At 44.3% G+C, this 9,842-nt stretch overlaps 1 protein-coding gene across 4 annotated transcripts in view; it reads left to right on the forward strand.

Moving 5' to 3' along the window:
* Positions 1-114: 114 nt before the first annotated feature.
* Positions 115-9,842, forward strand: part of TET1 (tet methylcytosine dioxygenase 1) — a 93,471-nt gene continuing 83,743 nt past the window's right edge. For 3 of the 4 annotated variants that reach the window (XM_026059927.1, XM_026059931.1, XM_026059932.1), the window contains exons 1-4: positions 115-279; positions 734-871; positions 2,208-2,319; positions 3,484-3,566. The gene's annotated coding sequence lies outside the window, so the exon portion shown is untranslated. The remainder of the gene's footprint in view (positions 280-733; positions 872-2,207; positions 2,320-3,483; positions 3,567-9,842) is intronic. The other variant, XM_026059928.1, reaches the window with a different exon arrangement.

The raw sequence follows: 9,842 nt of genomic DNA on the forward strand, positions 1-9,842 counted from the left end.
TCCGCGCCGCCGTGCGCACACGGCTTCACGGCGCGCGACGCCGCGCCCCGCTGCTGAGGCGCGGGGGGAGGGGGGGGGAGAACGTTCCCGCGCGCCGCTGTCCGTTACGACCGTTACAACGGCGCGCGGGTCACCTCGCGGCGGCCGCGCTGTTCACCAAGCAGGGGGCCTCCCCGCCGGCCAAACCTCGCTCTTGTTTCCTCCCGACACGGCGAGTTTACGCGATCCGGCGCGTATTGTTCTCGAAGAACAACGGCCGGGAGCGTAGGTGCTGCTGAGGTAGGGGAGCGAGGGCTCAGCTTCTTGGCTGGTGACCAAAGCCGAAGCAATGCTTGATTACTCTGACCGCTTTCTGCTAGTTAAAAAGGTCATCGATACTTTATCTCGGCAAATACATATTTAGAGCTTTACACACACGCAATCAAAACCAAGGTCAGAGATCTAATTTGCTGTGCTATGCAATAACACCCCCCATATACCTAGTACTGAATTCTTTAAGCATTTAAGTACTTAGTTGTGCCCTGTAGCATCAAATGTCTTTTCCGTCTAAAACTAATTTTTTATCTTGCAAAAAATCATAAAAGATTCACTTTTTATTCATATTTAGTTAAATTTCAAAGTGCATCAGAAAGTTAAGTAGATGTGGCAAAAAAAAGTCAACTGTTTATCTCTTAGAATGATCAAAACTCATCACTCCTGCAAATGTCAAAACAATGTTTTTGCGGTTTTTCAGGATCTTTGCTGAACAAAATATACGGGGCTTTCAAGAAGGCATTTAACCCATCTTTCATCCACAACTTTTGAAAATAACAAATTCTGAACACTGGTGGATGTTATAGGCAAGGAGACTACCTGATGCCAGATTACTGAGGTGAGAAAATACTGTTAGTATTTTCAGTAGATTTTCCACAATTATCCATATATTTCTTATATACTTTTTGCCACATACAGCTTGAACTGAGTTTCAAGTGCTTATCATATCAAAATACATTTTTAAAAGTCAGTTTTTCAAAAGTAAGAAAGCAAACAGATCTCAGTGCATGCACTAGTAAAACAAACMCACTTCCAAACAAATTTGCTGGAATATTTTTCTTTCTGCTTGTGTCAAACTGCCTTCAACAGAAATTACTCATTACTTCCTTTAACAGATTACATTCCTTAAAATACATTAATTTGCTTCAGCATCAGGGGAAGTTATTTTGCTCTGCTTGCTCATGCTGCCATTGATGCTGTATATTTGGAGAATAGCTGTTACAATATGCATTTTTTCAATAATAAAAAACACAGCAAATGTGCAGAGATTTCTCTTGCTCTGGATTGTAGGAATGTGTCCTGTAGAGCAGCAACCTCTCAAGCTTTTTTTCATTTTTTAAAATACCTGGGAAATTCATAATTTTGTTCAAGTCATCCTGATGCTTAAGTCTCTAATGCAAAAATCAGCTGTTCTGTGAATAAATGAGTTATTTAAGCAGGTATCCTGGTTTACAAAGTCACTGATGATCAGAACAGTTTTTCCCAACCAACCTGTGTTCTTTTGGGATTCTGTTCAGCAAAAGGCTCAGCTGAGGCATGATCATAATACACTTACAGCTCCAACTTTAAAACCTTTTTTTTTAAATCTCCAGATAAGATTTCACACAAAAATGGTGCAACTACATTAGCAGCTGAAAGTCTTCTGATTTCTGGTATTTCATCAAAAATTAGAGAAAACTGATAGCTGCACAAATGGCCTGTTATTTCATTTGGACAAGTCAGATGTTTTAGGAAGATACTACTTTGTCAACTCCTGTAACTTGGGGGAAGTGTACAGCATGGGTGCTTTTTTTTTTTTTTTTTTGAAGGAAGGCAACAGACATCTTGAATTACTGAATTCAAGAGAATCTTTTCCTCAGAGATACACTAACACATTGAAGGAACTCAGCCACAAAATTTGCTATTACATATATATATAAAACCTACAAAGTCTATCATTATTTGTATTTTTTTATACTTTAATGTTACTAGCCATTTTTAAGTGCTCTGGAATCCTGGGTTTTTTTACTACCTACTGCAGTAGTTCATTATTTGCATCTTCAAATCTTAACATTCTCACCACTGTGACTTCATCTTTTTTACCTTGAAGTGTTTGTGTTCTCTGCAGAATGTCTCGCAACTTCCTTTTATGACCCATCCTTACAAGTCAGTATCTTTTTTTTAATGTTGCTTAGGTTACACCCATGCCTCACATTATGCAATCCTGTATTGGCAGATTTCACAGTACAGCAGAGGAAGACACTCAAGTCAAGATACTCAAGTATCTAACTGGAAGAAAAACCTCAAGTAGGTATTTTTATTTACAGCTATTTTTTTTTGCTCTTTTGTTTGAGGATGCTTTCTTTGTAAAGATGTTTCTTAAACATTTATCCATTCAAATAAGTTAAGACTACAGTTAGGTAAGCTATTCTTATAGCAGTTATTTCTCAAAAGATCATTTTAATTGTTCTTAGCATGTTGACAGCACTTCTGGGTCTGAGAGACAACTGTAAGATGCATCATAAGATGTCATGCCTCCAGGCTTTAGGGGTAGTGAAGATTCCCCCCCCCCCATACTTACTTCTAGTCTTTACTGGTTAGTCATCCAGGTGATCTGTTTAGTTGGCTGTTCATTTGCACCAAACCATATCCAAATCCATTGGAAAGCCAGATTTTTTTCCCCACGTGAGACTAATAGGAACTTTAAGGTGGTTGTTCCTTTCCCAGCAGCAGGAAGTATGGCTTACAAATTAGAAATATTTGGGCATATCTCAGTCTCCTGCCACTGCAGCCTCTTAGTCTCTTTTTCCTAAGAGGGAGCAGCCCACACAGGGCTGCTTGATGAGGCAAGATGAGCCAGGAGCCAAGGGTAGCTGCAGGGCAGGCAGTGCCCTCTCCAACAGGGCGCAGTCCTGCAGCACTTGAGCAGGGTGGGCAGAGCAAGATGCTGGTAAAAGGGTCTGTTGGCAGTCCCAGGTGCAGCAGGAAGATGAAGTAGGTCCAGGGCCCATCCTAGAAGTCCAGTCAGGAACAGCAGGAGATGGGGCCCAAGACAAGACTGGAGACAGGTCTAAGGGCCTTCYAGGAGATAGGCTTAGAGATAAGCTAGCTATAGTGTAGGTCCAAAGGTTCAAGCAAGGGGGAAGAAAAGAGAGAAAGAAAAGAAGAAGGGAAGAAAACAGAGTCAGGACTGGAAACAAGTATATCTACAGCATAGCTCAGACAAGGACAGGCTGCCCAGGCATGAGCTTAAATAAGATTTCTGGGCCAATGGGCATTGTGGGTGGGTGGAAGCCCCAGGTGAAGCTGGTCTGGGCCATTAAGGTCACCCAGGACCCTGACAATCCCTATCTGTAGCATGTAGATGAGGTCTTTAAGGGACTGAAATATTTGACTCTCCTAAGTCATTGAGCTTGCAAATGCAATGGTACCCAATTTCTCTACCTAAGCAGGCCCTTTCTTTTCTTTCAGGAGCAGGGAGGAGGTGTACACTTCTGGCCCTCTGCTATCACATGATGAGCCTACTGCACAAAGGCAGCATCCAAAAATGCCAGGTTCGTGCATAAAAAATTAGCCAGTGTCTTCACAAGTGTACTGTTTACTGCCAGAGTGTCTGTGTTTACTGGCCAGATGTAGCACAGTTGTTCTGCACTCATGCATTACATTCTTCATGCACAAGCATGCAGTGAACAAATGGCCAAGTTTTCCCCCCAAAAATGGAAAATGGGAGCAAACTACTGCCACAGTGAGGGCATTCTGTCTGGCTTACAGCCTACTGTCAGATCGTCCTTCTGCAAGGGCAATGGCAAACCTGGGCCACAGCTGGAAATTGTTTTGATAGGCTGCATGTAATCTCTAGGCCACAGGTCAAAAGTATCTGACAAAAATTTAGATTAAATACAATGGGCCTGTATCATATTGGGAGTAAGGAGATGACTTCATAGTCCCTTCTGGCCTTAGTTCTCATGAAATAGTGTTAACACTTAAACTATCTGTGTTCAGCATGCTTACAAACACTAACTTATTTTCAGTGCCAATCAGGCAGGTAGATATTATCTAAAGAACCAGGGCCAAGAAAGACTGCATGAGGAAGTTGTTGTTAAAACCACAATTAGAATTCAAGAGTTTCTGCATAAAAATCTTATTATTCAAGACTTTTCTCTTTCAGATACTGCCAACTCACAATTCTGTGGGTGATTTATCTGGTTATCTGTATTACAGATACAAAGACATTAGCGGTTGTCTTGGATTCAGCTAGGTTCGCAGTCACAGCACCACACAAGTGCAGTGCCTAGTTTCCAAGTCTGGTTGGGGAGCAGGCTGGTCAGTTTGGCACACTGGAGTCTAATAAATGTGAGGAAGACTTTGCAGGGTAGATACTTTATTCCATGCTTTGTAATCACAGGAAGAGCCAGCTCCAGTGTCTCAGCATCATGTTTCCATTACAGGCATGTGGCAGGGCTAGCATTAAGATAGGCAAGCTTAGATCCAATCTTTTCCCTACAGAACAACTTGGCTGTCTTTGCAATGTAATTACTATGACTTTTAGTTTCTGGAGGGCTTAACTCAGGTTCAGTATCAGTGGTGTCTAATGTCATGCCTCAAAAAACCTTCTCTAGCCTGGACTGATGACATATCTACTGCAAAGATCTGATGCAGATGACTCTGCAGGAGTCCATTTAGGGCCAGGTATCTGAACAGTTCTGGTCTCAGTGTCAGGGTCCTGAGGGCACTAATAGGCCTTAATGGCCCTGACCAGCCTCACCTGGAGCCTCCACCCACATCCTCTGCCCATAGGCCCAGGAGCTCTATTTAAGCTCATCCCTGGGCCTTCAGCCTCTGCCTGAGCTATATTGTAAGAGTATTGGTCTCCAGCTCATAGATGTGCCTGGCTATGAAGCCTATTGATGTAGATGCTCTGCTCTGCTCTGCCACCATGGTCCTGCCTGGCAATTGCTGTCTGACTCCAGCTACCCTCACCAGACCTGCTCTTGACCCTGACTTGTGGATTGATTTCCTGGCTTGACCTCAGACCTGACTCATCACCAAGAACTTGTCTGATGATCTGGACTCCTGGTTGAAGCCAGCTACTATCCTTAGACCAGTCCTGCTTGCCTTGCTTGGGTACTGTGGGGCTGGGCCCTGGCTGGTGAGGTACCTGCTCTGCCATGATATTGTGTTCAGCTCCCCATCCCTTAGGRAGCAGCTGCCCCTCAGAGCTCCCTGATGCTCAGCACCAAGTGGGTTGTATTGGAGCTGTCTAACATGTGGAGCTGCTTATGTGTCTGTGCACTGTATTCCTTAGTACTACATTGTCTAATATTATTCATTCTGCAGGTCTTTACAAGCTCCACTTTTTTTCTGGATAAAAGCATAAGAACAGTAGTACTACATCAGACCAAAGGTCCACAAGCTTAAAACTCTACCTCTGGTAGTAGCCAGTAGCACACCCATACAAAAGAAAGCTGAAGTAGCATACAGGATTATTTCCCCAGTGTACTCTTCCAGTAACCTGTAGCTACAATAGTACTTTTGTGTCAAGTAGTTCTTGACTAAATTTTCTTCCAGTAACTTATCTAAAATTTTAACATATAAAGATTTTTTTAGCATCTACAATGTGCTGCAGTAGAGTTCCACAGTTTAACAATGCATTTCATGAAAAAGTAGCCCTCTTCTGTTTTGGTGTCTGTTTGGTAATTTGACTTGATGCCCTCTACTTCTGTTGAGAAACAGTGAATAGTAGTCTCTGTTAACACTTTCTGTGCAACTGATTTTATAATATTAGTTGGCATTTCCCCCAAGGTAGCTTTTCTTCCAGTGTGGAGAATCTTAGTGTATTTAGTTGTTTTTGTACCTTTGACCACTTCTACTGTCCTTCTCCATACCTTCTTAGATTCTCCTTTCTCCCTTACAAGCTATGGAGACTAGAACTGCACATATTATTCAAGATGTAAGCAAGTGATAGATCTGGACTAAATAATGATGGTATAGTGATGTTTTCTGTTTTATTCTCCCCTCCTTTGTTAATTGTTCCTAAAAGTCTGCTGATGCACAGAGAACAGTTTCACAGAAGTATCTGTCACGGTACCAAGATCTCTGTTCTGCATGCTAGTAGCTCGTTCAGAGGCCATGATTTCCATGTTTCACCCTTGTACTTCATTTTGCATTTGGTAAGAGAATTTCATCCACCATTTTATTGCCCAGTCATTACTATGAGGTCTTTCTACAAACCTTTACACTCAGCTTTAGTTTTACTAGCATGAGTATCTTAGCCCTGTCAAGAAAGACTGTCACCTTACCTTACTCACCTTCTAGACTGCTTATGACTGCTGAAAAAGACAGATCACAAGCACATATGCCTGTGGCTGACTCATTGATCTTCCTTTACTGTGAAAAAGACCAGCAGTTAATTCTTGCTTCCTAGGTTTTAGTGTAGTTATTAAGGGAGCAATGATTGTGCATGTTGTTGTTTGTRTGCTCCTATTACATTGTTTATTCTAAACAAGCCTTAGCCCTCCTGCTTGCTGCTTTCCTCAAAGTTATTAACTTCTCATTCTGCATTTTGTTCGAGACTGCAATTTCCAATATGTTCTCATTTTCCCAAGAAACATGTTCTTATCTCACGGCAGGCTATATCAAGTTCCCATTCCCTTCTACCTATTCATACTGTGCACAATGCTCTGGAAAAGCAATACTTCTTTTACTTCTCAAATCATCTATTATTTTATCTTATAGAAATAATTTGTGGTTCCCCTTCTTTTAACAGTGCAGGTCTTTGAAATGACAGAAGTCTTGGTGTCTAGCCGCCCCCCCCCCCAAAGCAATCTTTCCAGCAAACTATCAGGAGGAGATGGTGTTGCGTGAAAGGGAGGGACGGAAGGCCCTTCCTTATCTTTATAATTTACGTTTGCCTGCCAGAGCCCCCCTGTTTGAGGACTTTCCCTGAGACAGTTTCGCAAAGTAAAAAGAATAAGATTTTATTAAAGCGACAGATACAACAGGTTCGGAATTGCCRTTGATAAATGCACTTGCTGCTACAAATKTTCTTTCHATGAGCTCAAACTAACAATTAAGCGCTTTCAATAATAATATATTTTCCCGGGTAACGTCCGACGTTTGTCGGAGGCGCAAGTCTTACCAAAGAGGCGTCCCTGTTTGGGGGAGGGAGAAGGAGGCTCGCTCGTCAGCAGTCTCCAGTGAACAGGTCGGCGGTTCAATTTTCTTCCCTTCCAAAAACTTTAGTGAGCTACCCTCTGTTTTATAGTTGCTGAAGGTGGGATGTGGAAGCGCGGCAGACGTACTTCATTGGCCAGATTGCCATTTGCGCGGTTGTTGGGGGTATGCCCCCCTTATTTACATATCATTATGCAGCAAAGGGCGTGATCTTTAATATGGTAAGCAGGGATAATGAGGCTGGGGGTACTATAGGTCAACAGTTAGTCTGTGAGCAGCAATTATTTTTTTGGGATGCAACCCTTTGTGGTCGGGGCGGACCGTGATACCTCCATATCGCTCCCTCCTCCACCGTGCAGCTGGAACAAACTGTCTGGCCTTCACCAGCTAGTTCGTTGCTCGTGTTGCAAAAGGGTGGTATGCTTTGGCTGCCACGTACTGTTTTTCCCGTGTGCCCCCTTATCTTTCTCCCTGCATTCTCTCTTGTTCCCACATCATCCACCCCGTGGCTGCTGCCACTTTCACATCCCACTCTCAGTCACAGGTGTATCGATAACTTGTTGGAAGGGTGATGCATATGTTTCTGGACTGACTTTCACTAATGGGGCGTAGGAAGTGGTGAGTGGATGCAGCTCTAGGGCACAGCTTATGAAGGTTTTAGGCAGCTAACAGTAATGCATAGCAACATTACCACAATGATAATGATAACCCCAGTCTGTAACAAGCTTTGGATCCATCCGGTGACACTGAGTCCAAACCAGCCGAACAATTTCGACAGCCAGCTGTTGTTCATCGACTCTCGGAGCTCGCGAGTATCTTTGGCCACCTGTCGTATGGTTTCTAGTTGGGTGTTGAGGTCCTGTGTGACGTTTGGRATGTAAACACAGCAGTCCGTGCTCGAGAGATTGAGGTAGCCACACAGTCCATTTTGGTGCAGTAGCATCAGGTCCAGTGCCAGGCGATTCTGSAGAGCCATCTTAGTCRTAGCTTGCAATTGTGTGTTGATCAAGGACAAGCTGTCTCGCGTGGCGTTGGCTAAAAGTTCTACTTGGTAGGCTAATTTACTTATCCACAACCGCGTTCGTACTGTAGTGGACCCAAATCCCCAAAATCCTTCCATTCCCCATGCTATTCGGAYGGCTGCTCCTGGGTCCTGCCACCCCTCAACCTTACCTCCCAGCTCCCTTTCATGCAACAGATGGTATGCTTACACCCACAAAACAGCCCATATATGTGTATTGCCAAAATTAACTGCCACTGAAAGTTTATCAGGCAGATATTCAAACTTCAAGTGTATGTGCTGCTTGGTTCACCTTGTTACAGCTGAAAAGTGACTGTGAGCTTGGCTAAGATTCCTGAATTGTGTTGTTCTTTGACTGTAAGGAAATCAACAGAAAGAGAAGAGAGGATGGGGTTACAAATTGGTGATGGGGTAGCTGACAGTAAAGCGTGCGTCTGTGCCACTGCCTCTTTTCTCACATGTGAATTAAAATAGCAAAACCCTAGAATTTAAAACATTCTTATAGTAATGAGTATGGACAGTATTGCTTCTCTCTCACACATATTAGAAAAGCCTCTACAGACTCATATTTGAGTAGTTTGGTTCACATTTTAAGGCCCTTAAGGTGTAACAACTAGAGACTAAATAATTAAAGATTCTGAGAAGCTTTTTTTTTTTTTAAAGTACTGCTAGGTTAGATTGTCTCATAGATCCTATTTTCAACATCTGTTTTCCAGTTTGAAGCAACATGAGAATTAGTGGCCTGTTTTCCACTTTGACAAAATGCTGTAATGATAATGAATCATGTAAGAAGGTTGGACCAACTTTTCTCTTATTATAATATTTTGCTCACCCATTTCCCTCGGGGAAGGAGCAGAAAATATTAGTAGTAGCTTTAATGGATGAGGTTGGGGGATGGGGAGAGCAAGACCTATTTTGCTCTTTGCAGAAGGGAGGGGGGAGGCTCAGCAGCTCTTCTTCCTCTAATTAGCATTTCCCCAGATTCCTTAGCACATTCGTTTCTCCTCCGCTGGATGGCCGGAGCACTCTCGCTCTTCCTCCTACCCATGAGCACCGCAGGCTGGGGGCAACTCCAGGGTGTCCGTGCTCCCGGGGCGGTGCGGATGAACGTCTGTGTCCGATGGACCTGGCCGCACTCGCTCCTCCTCAGTCGCAAATGTAACAGAACGGGGGGCTTTGGCCCCTCGCCCACCTACAGAACCCCCCCAGCGAACCAGTCACCCTACGGCCGGCAGTGCTTACCAGCCTTTCACTCCTCTAGTCTAAAAAAAGGAATGATTTCACAGGGTGTCACCTCCGTTGCTAGTTGCAAGACGTGTAGCTTGAAACCACAACCTCCAGAAGGAACAGAATAATTTGCCCTTTTTATTATTTTGTAATAATTTCCAGCATTAGCGGCCTCGCACGCTGCCTGCAGCTCTCGGGGGGCAGCCGAGGAGGCGGGCCGGGCCGGGCCGGGGGGATCCCCGCGGCTCTTCGCCCTCTCTTTCCCGGCGGTTCGGGCAGGAGCCGGGCCGGGCCAGCCCTGGCAGCACGGGGGGCGGCCGGGCGGGGAATCCCGCTCCAGCCGCGGGGATCCAGCGCGCGTTTTGCCGCCTGCCGGGAGGGCCCGTCCCGGCGAGCGCCCCGCCGAGCC

This window comes from Apteryx rowi, unplaced genomic scaffold (genome assembly GCF_003343035.1).
Source record: "Apteryx rowi isolate R43461 unplaced genomic scaffold, aptRow1 scaffold_162, whole genome shotgun sequence".
NCBI classification, from domain to species: domain Eukaryota; kingdom Metazoa; phylum Chordata; class Aves; order Apterygiformes; family Apterygidae; genus Apteryx; species Apteryx rowi.